Raw genomic sequence first — 15,231 nt, forward strand, 5'->3', positions numbered from 1 at the left:
AGTCTGTTCCTGTCCAGACTGATTTTCATATAGCCAGGTTCTGAGCTGGGATGGGGCAGTGAGATAAATAACGGTGATGGATCAAGCCCTGATCTTTGGACTGGGTAAGAGTGGTCTGTTTAACTCAGACACTCTGTTCATCACCACCCCCTTTTTGTAAATCGTTTTTGGCCACTATAGGTGTGGCAGGGTATACTCAGACATGAGTCCCTTTCTCACTGCTCCATCAGGATTCAAGCAAGCCGGGCCGAAGAAGGCTGAAATGCCAGAAACCGGTCCCCGGTAGCTTGTCTCCTTTCTGGTGAAGAATTGGCTTGGTAGTTTAGTCTGCCCTGTTCCCATGATGCACTGGGCCAGGGACAGACTAATTTGCATATAGCCAGGTTCTGAGCTGGGATGGGGCAGTGAGATAAATAACGGTGATGGATCAAGCCCTGATCTTTGGACTGGGTAAGAGTGGTCTGTTTAACTCAGACACTCTGTTCATCACCACCCCCTTTTTGTAAATCAAAATGATTCCAGGTATTTTATGCAGCACAGAACTTGACATTGAAGGAGATGAAGCTCTAAGAGCCCACACTCATTGCTCTTGGCCGCCACAGTACTCATCAGGGGATGGAGCTCTCTCATGCTTACAGGACACATCAGAACATAGGCCACTGCAACAATCATATGCACGTGTGATGAGGCGATGTATATGAATTAATGGAAAAATAAAACCAGAGAAACCCACTGGAGGAAACCTAATCATAGGAAATTAATTTTAGGGAAAGAAAATTTTAAAGAAATTCTAATAAATCAAAAGTTAAAGAAAACGTTTTAAAGGAAAAATCCCAAAATAAATGAAGCTTGAGTGGAGTGTACGTTTTGGTAGAGAGAGATGGAGTATTGTGCCCGCTCGATTTGTCATCGTTAGTGTAGAATAATTGTCAGTCGTTTTCTGATGTTTATTTCCATACATGAAGTGAGAACAGAAATAATGAAAAACAGCCGACACTCTTTTTGCCCTAGTGGCCCATTTGCTGTGGGCTTTTTCAAGGCAGAGCTTCATTATAAATGAAAGTAATCTTCGTGTTTCTCTAAGTGGAAGGCATTTAGGGAGCGTGTAGACATACCAATACCGAGGACTTGCCTGATCGCCGCCGTGAGGGGAACGGCTGGCCCTGACATAACTGGGAAGTCTCCATTTGCCGTGGGGGGAGCGGCTCGCCGCTCTTCGCTCCTCGCGCCCCACCAGCACCATCACCGCCGCAGGGGACTCCATCTCCCAGGTGCCCCGGCAGCTGTGGCGCGAGAGTGACGTAAGCAGAGCGCCCGGCAGGGCGTTCAAAGACAGGAGCGCCGAAGCGCTCAGTGGGAGCGTGTAGACATACCAATACCGAGGACTTGCCTGATCGCCGCCGTGAGGGGAACGGCTAACCCTGACATAACTGGGACATCTCCACTTGCCGTGAGGGGAACGGCTCGCCGCTCTTCGCTCCTCTCGCCCCACCAGCACCATCACCGCCGCAGGGGACTCCATCTCCCAGGTGCCCCGGCGGCTGTGGCGCGAGAGTGACGCAAGCAGAGCGCCCAACGGCGCGTTCAAAGACAGGAGCGCTGAAGCGCTCAGTGGGAGCGTGTAGACATACCAATACCGAGGACTTGCCTGATCGCCGCCGTGAGGGGAACGGCTAACCCTGACATAACTGGGACATCTCCACTTGCCGTGAGGGGAACGGCTCGCCGCTCTTCGCTCCTCACGCCCCACCAGCACCATCACCGCCACAGGGGACTCCATCTCCCAGGTGCCCCGGCGGCTGTGGCGCGAGAGTGACGCAAGCAGAGTGCCCGGTGGCGCGTTCAAAGACAGGAGCGCCGAAGCGCTCAGTGGGAGCGTGTGTAGACATACCAATACCGAGGACTTGCCTGATCGCCGCCGTGAGGGGAACGGCTAACCCTGACATAACTGGGACATCTCCACTTGCCGTGAGGGGAACGGCTCGTCGCTCTTCGCTCCTCGCGCCCCACCAGTACCATCACCGCCACAGGGGACTCCATCTCCCAGGTGCCCCGGCGGCTGTGGCGCGAATGTGACGCAAGCAGAGCGCCCGGCGGCGCGTTCAAAGACAGGAACCCCTCTCGCCCAGCGAGTCGCGCGCGGGAGCGCCCAGGCGAAGCCCGGGCCAAGGGCGGGCCCATTTAAGCCCGTTCAAGCCGGAGGAGGCCGGGTTGGGCCACCCCCTTTTCATCACCCACTCAACATACCCCTGTGACTACTCTGTTAATGTTCACTATATAGCTATCTGGGATTTCCATTTGGATTGCTGCTTCTTCACTCAAATAATGTCTACCCGAGAGACCAGAAGTAAAACAGCTGCAGGAGGGACTCTATCAACGGGCACCTTGGATAACTTTATCATCAGGGCTAATACCTTTATTGATCAAGGGATCACACTAACGGAGCGTAGGGTGTCCCAAGACCTGGCCTTGGCTAAGAAAAGATCATCTATGGGTCAATTTGCGACGGCTAAAACCCCAGACCAATCTAACGCTGCGGGTCTCATAGATATTCAGGCAGATGTACATGCAATTAGATGTAGCCTTCCCAACACGATAGACCTCTGAGTCTCCCATCTATCATGTGCCTCTGAACTCAGTACTGATTTAGAAAACACCCCGGACCTAGATATTAATACCACCCAGGATGACATAAGTGTTACTACACTGAGAGGCAGGAAGGAGGGTGCCATCCCTAAATAACACAAACAAAATAAAGGGAAGGGAAGAGGAAGACAACAGAAAAAGTCTACTAAGGTCGTTGCCCCTAAACTAAATACAAATCACGACCCTCGAGCTAGTGAACACCAGGAATATAGAGGGCTCATCTAGCCCGGTTGGGAACAGGGGGGAAACGGCTGACACCCAAATCCTAACAAAGGTAGAGGAACTATTTAAACGCTACCTTTCGCCCATTGAGAAAAGATTAACCCAGATTGAAAAAAAACTAGCTGATTTTTGCACTAATCCTAATAATCAAAAAACACCTGGGGCCCAAAAAGCGGGGAGCAATAAACCAAACCCTAACAAGGCTATAATACAAGCCCCCAAAAACTCTGCACCAGTAGTGGTGAACACCAATACCAACCAGGCCCCTGTTGTTGAGAATAAAGCTGAAAAGGAAGGCATAACTATTATAAGTCCAGCCCCGCCCCGTGCAGTAGACACACCGCCCAGGGAAGAAACCACGCAGTTAAAGGGGAAAAAAACTGGTGAAGTAGCCAATAGAGGAAGAGTGGTGAACCTCCCCCCGGAGGCCACACCATATGTGGTGGTCATGACAGGGGTCCCAGAACAGGAGGATTCCCACAAGGAAACCAACTGGTCGCTATTTAATAAGGTGCGTCATTGGCTCAACCAAAATCGACCTTTGCCCCCACATCGTATAAGTAAGATCCTGTCAGTGCGGATGGTGGCATGGTTGGGGTATCAGAGAAAAACCATTCAGGGAGACTGTGTGTTGATCAATTTTGCAGATCCACACATTGCTGCTCAAATCTGTTCAGGAGACACACACGACAGGTTTGATGGCATAGCCACAAGGCGACTTTCCTTTTTTTACCCCCAAACGAGAGGGCCCCCTCGGGATACTAGAGGAAATAACAATTGGTATAGAGTAGGGAACCAAGACTGGGGCTGGAATCAGGAACCCTGGGGGGAGCAGCCACCCCCAGTGCCAGCTTTCAGGGATAATTGGGGCGGCTTTCCGATTATGAACAGGTTTAGCTGCCTAGATATGGTGGATTAACATACAACTCCACCAAGTCCTTTAAATAGGGAAAATATGACTCATATAGCTGGGACAAATTGCGATCCAGGGCCAGAGAACCTTATAGGTGTCAACTGTCATGACAGCAGTAGAAATGTATTTGTTACACTCCCAAAGTCTCTGGGGGATATTGGTGATATCAATCTACCCCGAGAAATAGCCAACCCCTTAGAAGAAGTAAGCGACCCAAACCCATGTGTGCAGGTTGGGGAAAAGGGAGCAAACAATGACGTATCAGTTATAGGCCATAAGGTGATTAATCTGCTATCTTGGAACGTGGCTGGGCTTCAAAAAAAGATGGCTTTTCCCGAATGGAATGCGTTCATCGAGAAGTTCGATGTATGCATGTTCCAAGAAACTTGGAGCCTACTCCCAGTGCATAAATCTGGCTATGCAGCATTCTTTGTGCCTGCATTAAGCTGCGGCAGGGGTAGACCTGCGGGTGGACTTCATATCTGGGTAAAAATCGGATTGAATTGGGTAATTTCCAGCCATGAAGTAACGACTAGAGATATCCTACATATATCATTTGCAGGGCATACTAAGGGGAGTAGGATACATCTATTCAATAGATGGTGAATGGGGGATACAAACCCATGTACCATGTCGGTTTTAGAACAGGTATTAGCCAAATGCTCCCCAAACTCTAAAATCTTAGTGGGAGGGGACTTTAATTGCACATTTGAACCCCTAGCTAGGGAGGATCCTCTGGGTATAGAGGAGGAAGACTCCAGATGGTCTATACCAGCCCTCTCATTAGCGCCAATTAGAAAATGGTCAGCAAGGGCAATACAGATCAATGCCCTGACCATGGAATTTAATCTAAGAGCACTAAATGGCAGGACAATCTCTGATCGCGCAGGAGCAATGACCTTTAATAGGCTTAGTGGTCAGTCCAGGATAGATTATATCTCACTGGACGTCACATTGTGGCGCGACTTAATAGACATGGAAGTCGTACCTTCGGAGGATAGCGACCACAACCCCCTATGTACAAAGTTAAGGTGGGGTAAATTAAATGGAAATGGGCATAATGTCCCTTTGAGGACAACCAATGACGTCATCCCTTATAATGGTAATCGTAGGTTGAAATGGGTGAAGGCTCAGCTCCATGAAGGGAACCTGGAGAAGATTAGGGACAATGTAACTAAATTGACATTAGAGTTGAAGAACCTTGAACCAGGAGGTGCTAGTGCGCCAGGGTTGGTCTTTTCCTCGGCTTATAAGAACACGATAGAGGATGTAGGACAATACTTTGTAGTTCAGGGTAAAAGGGGCAGAGCGAATAATACACCAGCTACAACCAGTAACCCGTGGTATTCAGATGAGTGCAAGGTGAAACGGAAGGAGCTAACAGCTGTCCTGCTTCAAGAAGGATCCATCACTAGTTAGAGCGGCTAGGAAGGATTATGCAAGGGTGTTAGTGTTGGCTAAACGAGAGTGGGAGGAACAACACTGGCAGGATGTTAAATCTGCTGCCAATAAGAAAAATGCCACGCTGTTCTGGGATTTGATTAATAAAGCTAGGCAGCATAGTACACCACCTATTGTTAACCATATAACGGAACACCAATGGCACTCCCACTTCTCTGCACTTTACGGTGGGAGAGAACTTTTAGGTTCATCTCCCCCCGATCCAGAAGCTAGGATTCAACCCCAACTGGAGTTTGAGGAACCATTTCTGCCCTCCGAAGTAATTCTGGCGATTAAACATCTGACACCCAGGAAGGCAACTGGCCAGGATGGCATATCAGAATGATCCTGACGCCTGGGCCAGACTTATTGCCGTAATAATGAATCTGATCGCCAGGGGATACCCGGTGCCAGACTCATGGAAGGGAGCAGAGGTGGTAACAGTCTACAAAAAGGGCCCTAGAGATGACCCTGCTAATTACAGACGGATCAGTTTGATTGACATGATCCAGAAGGTGGTTGGCAGGGTCATAATTTCAAGGGTGGGTGTTTGGATGGAAGAGGAGCACGTTCTCTCCCACTTTCAAGCAGGGTTTCGCAAGAAGGTGGGCACAATGGACCAGGTCTTTTGTTTCTTTGCGATCTATTGGAGGGCCGTGACCATCAACAACGGTAGCCTTTATTGGCATTCATAGATCTCAAAACGGCGTTCGACCTGGTTCCACGGGCAAGGTTGTGGGACATCCTGGAGAAGATGGGTTTCCTAAAGCCTCTTTTGGGTTTTATAATGAAGCTACATGAAGGGAACTATGCGAGGATCAGATGGGGCACCCAGGGGCAACTGACAGAGAGGGTGCCCGTGAGGAGTGGAGTCCGCCAGGGATGTGTTATGGCACCGACCCTTTTCTCCCTCTTTGTGAATGGTGTGGTGGATCACTTGAGGGAGGAAGCGACAGATGCACCATCCCTGGCGAGGGAAAAACACCTACTCTACTCTTCGTGGATAATACCATCTTGATCTCCAAATCCCCCATAGGTCTACAAAAACTCCTGGACCGCTTTAGTGAGTTTTGTATTGATAGATGCCTCACCATCAATACCGCTAAAACCAAGCTCATGGCTATTTCACCCTCCAAGAGATTCAGGAACAACATTTTGCTTAATGGTGTCCCTTTGGAGCTGGTTGATTCTTTTGACTATCTGGGAGTCAGGGTAAATAGCCGGATGAGATGGAAAGATCACTTGGCCAAAATGTTACTAAACTACAAAAGAGTCTCTCGGGTGGTATTAAGGGAACAGCGGGAGTCGATGAGTAAACCTGTGGCTCCGACCCTAGCAATATATGATGCCCAAGTATTACCGGCAGCTCTATACGGTTCTGAGTTAGGGGGGTTTGAGAACATAACGGAGTTAGCCACATCGGAAAATAAGTTCATGCGAGATTTGGTGGCCCTCCCAGTCTCCACCCCGCTAATTCCGCTGCGGCTAGACCTGGGTAGGCGCACCCTTAAAAATAAAGTACGGTTGCGCCCACTACTTTTTTGGGTGCGACTAAGAAGGACCCAGAAGCTACATAATTATGCTGCAGCTCTAGATGAACTTATCTTGCTCAACACAGGTAACAAAATCAAGTGGCTGTGCAACCTGAGACAGCTGGTGGTGTAACTGGGCCCAAGCGAATCATGGTTGAGCCAAACTCCGCCCCCTAAGGCAGTGATTAAGAAACTCTATTGGGACTGGGTACAGGAAACGACCATAAGTAGGAGTGAAGGGGGGCCCATCTCCCAGCGATTTCTGGAGATCAAATGGATAAGAAAATTGGAACCCTTCCTTGACTTTATAGAGAAACCCTTGGACAGAGCACTTTACCTCAAATTCAGGCACAGGACTTTGCCGGTGAATGACTTCTCTTATGGGTGGAAAAGTAAAGGTGTTCTCCCTAAATCATGCCCTGGCTGTGCAGCCCCTAATGAGTCAGTAGCGCATTTTTTGTTTGCCTGCCCGGCTTATAGGGTTGCTAGGAAAATATGGTTAAAACCGCTATGCATGGGGCTGGGCCTCAGATGTCACAAAATGGCCCTCCGGGTCCTCCGTACTGACACATCTTCTACTGCTGTGGTGTGTGGAGTAGCCAAATTTTTGGGTAGTGCAAGGCAGACCCGTACCAGGAGGGCCAAGCGTCTCGCTCATCTAACCTAACCGACGGACAGCATTATGGCACGAAGTGCTTTTTACGGTTTTTAAATAACCAGCTTTGAGCTTGATTTTGATCATTTAAACTGAGTAGTATATGAGGATGTTTGTAAATATACGAGTTTTGTGCCCCTACTCTTTTATTTTTTTAATGTACTGTATAAACTGGGAACTTTTATGATGAATTTTCCATCAAATAAAGTAAATACATTTAGTCTCTGCAGTCCCGGAACAACTGGTGGGCCACTTGGGCGAAACATGTGTTGGCTGTTTTTCACTATTTCTGTTCTCACTTGAGTGGAGTTTAGGACTAGTGTTGGGGTTTTAGGTTTAAGTATGGGTAATGGTTAGGGTTATTGAGGGTTGTTTAGGGTTCAGGGATGGGTGACATTTAGGGGTGGTGAAGGTTTTTTAGGCATCAGGAATGGGTGGTGCTTAGGCATGGTGAAGGGTTTTTAGAGACTGTCTGTGATGAACAAAGTGGCATCATATGAGCAGCTCATATATCGCCTTCAGGACCGCATGGATCTGTTCTCTGCTATATGGGCCGCCACTTCTTCCAGTTATTCACCAAGCTGCAATCCTGGTACCATTTGATTGTACAAGTGTCATACCCACCCCTACATTGACAACGCGAAGGCTGCCAAAATCAAAAATGTACTACTGCTGGACATTCATAACATGGATTATAATAGTCCACTTATTTCACAACCACTGCATTCATTAAAACAAAATGTGTTTGAATGAGAGAAATGATCATTTGTAAATTAGAATGCCTGAGCAGAAACCCAGCCCCTGTACTATGAACTGAAGTCTTGTGTTCTATCGACTTCACTATGGAGCTCCACAAACCGGCATTCATTCTAGAGATCAAATTGTAATGTGCAAACATGCATTGTACCTCAAGACTAATGAAGATTCTTAACAAGAACACAAACAAAACTTTCAAAGCCATGTACACAATCTGAAAAGCTCTACCAGCCGATCACATCAAATTAAGTGGGTTGTACAACATTGTACACTATTGTGTTGTAACCTGCATCTGAATTTTGCAAAGCTTTGACTATACCAGACACACAACAATAAAGGACCTAGTACAGTGGTTATCCTGAATCTGACTTTAGTGTTACTTGTCTTTAACGCATCATTGACTAGAGGTTGTGGAGTAAGACTACGGCTCCGGTGGTAACTGTGTAGATCCCTGCAGAATGCTTGTGCAACTACGAGAGCACAGACCACATCTTTGGGGAACTACTGTTTAAGTTAGGACTGGGTACTGCATTAAATGCTTTAGGCGAGCCTCTCCTTTTTCAGGTCTGCTTTACTGTACATATTTACATTCCTCGTGATTAGCATAAATGTTTTTTAAAGCTGCATTTTTTTACAACACCTTGCAAATCTTATGTTCACAATGTGAGCCTGGGCCAGTGCACCACCACTTTCATGAAGTCTCATCATGTCACTGCTGCACCCTCTACGCCGGCACCACCGCAAAACTCCAGAAAAAACTACAACGCATCCAGAACGCCTCAGCCAGGCTCATATTAGACATCCCGCCTAAAGAACACATCTCTGATCACCAGAAAAACCTCCACTGGCTCCCCGTCAATAAGAGGATCACTTTCCGGCTCCTAACCCACACACACAAAGCACTCTACGAAATCGGACCCGAATGCCTCAACACACGACTATCCTTCTACACCCCCTCCCGCCACCTACGATCCTCCAACCAAGCCCTTGCCACTGTACCTCGCATCAACAAAACCACCATGGGAGGTAGATCCTTCTCCTACCTAGCAGCTAAAACTTGGAACTCACTTCCCACTCACCTTCGCCTTACTCAGAACCACCTAGCATTCAGAAAGCAACTCAAAACGTGGATATTCGACAAGTAACTCCCTACCCTTCTTCAAGCGCCTTGAGACCCTCTGGGTATGTAGCGCGCTATAAAAATCTTTTGACTTGACTTGACTGCTTAGTTAAACTGGAGCTGAGAAACTAGCTTAAACCTCCAAGGGACAGCGTGTGGGGCCTGAGAAATGAGACCTGCAGTGAGCCCAAGACTGCAGACCAATTACAGGAGCGGGAGAAGGGATGCAGGGAGAATGCTCTGACCGTGGGGCTCTGCCGTGACTCATACACAAGGTCATCCCCAGACTTTTTCTCATCCTCTTGTAGCAACACCTACCTGCACCAATGAGTTTCTGGCAACTTCTCACAAATGCCAACATGTACAGCATACAACATTGTCTTAGAGTGTGTAGCAGAGCATGCAACTTTTACAGACTTATAATGGTGTTTTCATAATAGGAATCAACAGGCCTGCAAATATCAGAGTGCATACGCGAAACCTGAATTGAATGAATTACTCATGCATGGACATGGTATTCTTAAGAGATCTGTATCACTGGCCAACCTCCATGATATATGACACACCTGACAGTGTCAGCCACTCCACCCTTTTCCACCACATACCTGCCAGCTTGCACAAAAATATCACTGTTTGCCCAGGAGGGAGAGGGGCCTCATGCACTGTTGCCCCCCCACCCAGCCCCCAAGTCCCCCTTCCAAAAACAAAGGAATTTGCTGCTGAGGCTGGTGCCAATGTCCTGGGGTGTTTCTTCACACACCTTAATGGATGTCCGCAGTTCAAAGCCTCAGGAAATTAGCTAGGAATAGACTGTTTACAGTGGTTTTCAGCTCGTTTTCCCTGCCACCATGTAATGGTGGCTCCTTACCGAGTGGCTGTGTGATGGGAGCTGATGTAGGGGCCGATTCACAGAACTAACTTAAGACAAAATCCTAAACTTACTACTTTTGGTATTCACAGAAGTTATGATTTTGTCTTCAGTTTGTCTTAAGACAGACTTAAGACAAAATCCTAACTTAAATCTGTCTTAAGTCTATCTTAAGTCTGTCTTAAGTTTGTCTTAAGACAAACTTAAGACAAAATCCTAACTTCTGTGAATACCAAAAGTAGTAAGTTTAGGATTTTGTCTTAAGTTAGTTTTGTGAATCGGGCGCATAGTGTCTCACGCTGTAGGACAGTGTGAGTTGGCAGGCCACCCATGGAAAGTCCTCTTCTAACCTCTTGACTTTTGCCTTGAGGATTGGTTGTAATATCTGGATGTCATGCAGGCAAAGGTTTTCACACACTTCAAAGCGGCTGATACAGTTCTGAAGAATCCCTTCACTAAGAGAGCTTCAGATTTGAGGCACACTGAAAATGTGGTGCCAACAATGGTTTCCTCTACATGCAGAACATCAGGGTGATGGCAAATCACAGCAGGTCACCCGGGCACTGATGATGTCATTGATCAGTCCAGGTCTGTCAGCTGTATGCTTTACTGTTCACTTTGCCCCACCTGCTGCACAGTAGTTGCCCTTGTATGAATGTCAGCAATTAATGTGTGGAGGTGGGAAGGCACACTGCTACCTGGAAGAGTGGGGGTACCAGTAGGACATGAGCGTGACATGTCCGCAGCAGTTTTGTGTCCAGTAATGACTAGTTGGCTAGGCAATAACGAATGTGCAACGTTTGTGTTTTAATTTATTCTTCACATGCCCTACTTTCTGAGTTTGCATGTGCTGTCACAGCCTGCCTTTCCTGATTTAAGGGATGAGCTAGCCCCCAGAAGAAATTATCCAAGAGGAGACTGAGGCAGGCTGCATTAAGCAGGAGCTGTGATTATTTTATGAAATAGCACTGTACTACTGTTTATTCAGTGATTGACAAGGGTCATGAAAAGAGGGCCTGATGACATCACTAACATGATGAACAATACACATTCATCATTCCTGAATCAGGTAGGGGCAGGCTGTGAAGACATATCAGGCAGTCATCGGGGCAGGCAGGAATTTGGACTGCTAAGCACCGAAAGCCACCAGCACAAATTACGCACTGGGCTATTTGCACACATCCTTTGCAGTCCCTGTTGAGTTCTCTTTTTGCCAGTGCCTCTACAATTATCGTATGCCTCTCGTTTTGCTTTTTTTCTAGGGATAATGTTGCATGGCTCCAGCCCCCACATTTTCTGTTCCCTTTTTTTTTTACAGAGCTTTATATAACGTGAACTTGACTTGAAGGTATCAGAGCACTTTACACGAGAAACAGTTGTGTTACATGCGGACACATTAATTGTTTGGAGAGGTTAAGTGATTTGCCCTGAATCACAGGATGTTGGGCGTCCTTGCTGAGACTCGAACCCAGTTCCGCAGGTTTGAGGTCGACAGCCCTAGCCGTTATGCCACCGGGAGCCAAAATATCACCTGACACATTCTCCTCATGTACCAGAGTGCTGCATGTTGTCTATACTCCCTGGCTGCAATATTGTTCTGTTTACTCTGTAAAACTTTAAAAAAGAATTGAAACACAAAAATGTTCAGTGATGGGTAGCGGTTATGGGTGGTAAAAATGTTTTAGGGTTAGATGTAGACAGGGGGTTTTTATGGTAGGGTATGGGTAGTGTTTAAGGGCTGTGAGGGTTTGCAGTATTCAGGAATGGTTGGGGTTTGGGATTGTGAGGGGTTTTAAGGGGTGTTAGAAGGTGGTCCTGACACTATGGACCGCCCGGATTTTTCGCTTTTTGAGCACCTAATTGTTAGGCTTTTACTGTAGGGGAGCCTCATAAATTGGCACTCACCCACAGTGAACTCAGGATGTAAGAGACTGCAAAGGGATTTTACTGGTGTCCCCCTGGCATGACTGGGTCACTGCGCAGCAGCTGGAGTAAGGGACACCGGGCTGGTTACAAGAAGACACAGGTGTACATACGTGGGCACACGTGTAGGGGCTGTGCAGGGGAGATTCCTAGCATCCGCAGTCCAGGAGCAGCTACAGAGTGAATGGTGTGGCTGGACTTGTGCAGACTGTTATTCAGCACCAGGATACCATTGGGTAATAGTGCACTTTACAAATGCACCTGTTATGTTTCTCCACGAAGAGAAGATGGGCGGGGCTACAGGCTCATCCATCAGCAGCTATCACTGGGTTCCAGGCACCAGGCTGCAACAAGGAGGGAAGGCAGCAAGGGGTAAGGGGCTTTTGTTCAGAGACCATGCAGCAAGAGACCCTGGATGACGCCATCTTGGACCAACCCAGAGGCTGGACAAGAAGGAGGGAGTAGGGGCAGTGAAGTGATATGTCGCTGTTTGATAGGACAAACAGAGACTTCCTGCCAGCTCAACTTTTAAGTGTTTGCTCAGGAAAAGAAGCTCTCTCTGGGGTGTGGTCTGCTGAGGCAGAGGGAGCTACAAGCTGGGAATGGGCAGTTGGAAGGAGGAGCCCCCTTACATGCCCCCCAGGTCCCTGACTAGCGCCAGAGGCAGAGTCCAGAACCAGTGAGCAGCAGCCTGGGTCTCTGCTCAAGCAAAAGAGAGGCGCAGGGGGAGAGACAGGCGAAAGACTAGAGCAGGGAGCCAGTGAAGACAGCTCCTTGCTGAATACCCTCTCTCAGAGACCCAGAGAGCAAAAGAGAGTGCTCCCAGTGGCTGGGGCGTGCCACCAGCAGTAAGAGGATGCAAACATTGAGAAGATCGGACCCGTGGGAGCTGAGATATGCTCCCCAGAAGGTACGCAACCTTTGATGGGACTGACAACTAAGCATGTGGGTCTCCGCCGCCAGTCTTGAAACTGCCCTCGGGGTGGGTCAGGTCATGGGTGCTGCCCCCAAAGAAGGAAAGTCGGGGTGCGTCATTGCTCACCCTGTGAAAATGCCCTCGCGGGGTGCCAGGAGCTCGCCCTGGCCCCGCTGAAAACTAAGCCGGGGAGTGCAGTTGCACTTCCTGTGAAGAGTTTCAGGGGGAGGGGCCCGGGATCCCAACTTCGGACCCCGTGTGTGAAAGAGGAGGGGCAGGGAGCACCGTTGTGCCCGCAAAGATGACCCAGGGGGCTGGAACCCCATCTCCGGGCCCCGTCGAAGTCAGGGTGCGCCATTGCGCACCCCGTGTAAGCGTGGCAACGGGGCCAAGGACCCCATCTCTGGGCCCCGACTGGCAAGCAGATGACAGAGGAAAGAAGATGGTGGGGGGAGTGTCGTCATACTCCCCCGAGGTTCTGCATGTATGCCTGCCTAAGTGGACAGACCCGAAGAGCAGCGCTGGCTCCCACGGCCGCACACAAGGGAACGGGCCGGAACAGGAGCCAGTCAGTGCAGCCGGGGTTGGGGTCCCTGGGCTGCCCCCACCTCTCCCACACCAGTAAAAGAAGTTCGGGATCCCCGAGGGGGACCGGGGACCCCAGAAGGAAGAGTCCAGACCCGGACCCTGAAAACTGGCAGAGCAGCAGGAGGTAGGCTGCGCTGCTTCACTCACCTGGGGGTCCAAATGAGACCGCCCCCACCAATGAGGGCAGGAAGCGGCGCGAAGCGCCAGAACAGAGATCGCGGCTCTCCCCGGCACAGCGGGAGAGTGGGAGAGCCTCTGTTAGGATATTCATAGAAATCGCTGAAGTACCCCACAATGCCCTGCAAGGCATTTGGAAATCGATAGTTTTGGGTGCTTGGTGACCCCCAGAGGACTAGGTCACCCTCATGTGGGAAAAGAGGTGCAGGGGAGCTGCAGGAGCAACGCAGCCCCCCCAGCACAAAGTCTGCCCCTAATTTTCATGGGGTGCCTGAAAGAATAACCCCTCAAGGGCTCAGCACCATTTAAACACCTCCTGGGCTGGAACTTTTGTTCTACAGCTGGAGGTGCATGGAGAAGTGCACCAAGGGATGAAGGGTTGAGCTGGGGATGTCTAGAGAAGGGCATTCACTGGAGGTGAAGAGGTGCAATTGCACTCGAAGTGTATTTTTAAGGTTATTTCTCTAGAGAGCAGTGACCAAGGTTATTACTTTTTAGGAGGGCTGTAATGTGAAGTACATGTGTATTGTGAAGTACTTGATAAAGGTGGTGTCATAAGCAGAGTGGGGTTATGTTACCAGGCATTCATGCTAGGGTGTCTGGCTGTATATGCGTAATCCTGTGATTTCATCTGTGATGCCTTTAGGGGCTGGAATTGCAATGCATTCTAATGATACCCAAATGTGATGAGGACCCTCATTCTAAAGTGATGCTTAAACATGTTGGGCCCGATTCACAGAACTAACTTAAGACAAAATCATAAACTTACTACTTTTGGTATTCACAGAAGTTAGGATTTTGTCTTAAGTTTGGCTTAAAACAGACTTAAGACAGACTTAAGACAAAATCCTAACTTAAGTCTGTCTTAAGACAGACTTAAGACAAAATCCTAACTTCTGTGAATACCAAAAGTCTTAAGTTTAGGATTTTGTCTTAAGTTAGTTCTGTGAATCGGGCCCGAATTCTTTCTGCTGCTCTTAGGTGAAGAAACCAGACTGCTATCCCTTAAGATGTAGAGGTGCATACTTCATGGTCAGTAGAAAATGCGCAGTCAGGGCTGTCTATCACCAAGGCAGAGTTACCTATTTTAAATGCTTGTTGAGATATTGGGGGGGTCGCCACTGGGATGTGCCAGTGAGCAGGGCCCTCGCTCCAGGTTATGTTCCACTAACTGCATTGGGGACAAGATAATGTGCATACATGGGGAGTGGTGGTACTAGACCCCCCCACCCCCTTGCGGGAGGGGTGGAGATGTTATGCAATGTCTCAAAGTAATTCCAACAGCATTTGTAAATTGGTGCATAGTATTGAGTAATGTGTGTGCTTAATAAATGTACTCTTACTTTTATAAAGCAAAATACAGACTGGACAATCCTTTATTGAGTGTTATTTTTGCGCACCTGCAAATGGCGATTACTGACCCACACCACTTCCCTTGAGTAAGCCTCAGACTACTCTGCAACGCTACCCTCTGA

Source organism: Lissotriton vulgaris, chromosome 9, assembly GCF_964263255.1.
Source record: "Lissotriton vulgaris chromosome 9, aLisVul1.2, whole genome shotgun sequence".
Classification (NCBI taxonomy): domain Eukaryota; kingdom Metazoa; phylum Chordata; class Amphibia; order Caudata; family Salamandridae; genus Lissotriton; species Lissotriton vulgaris.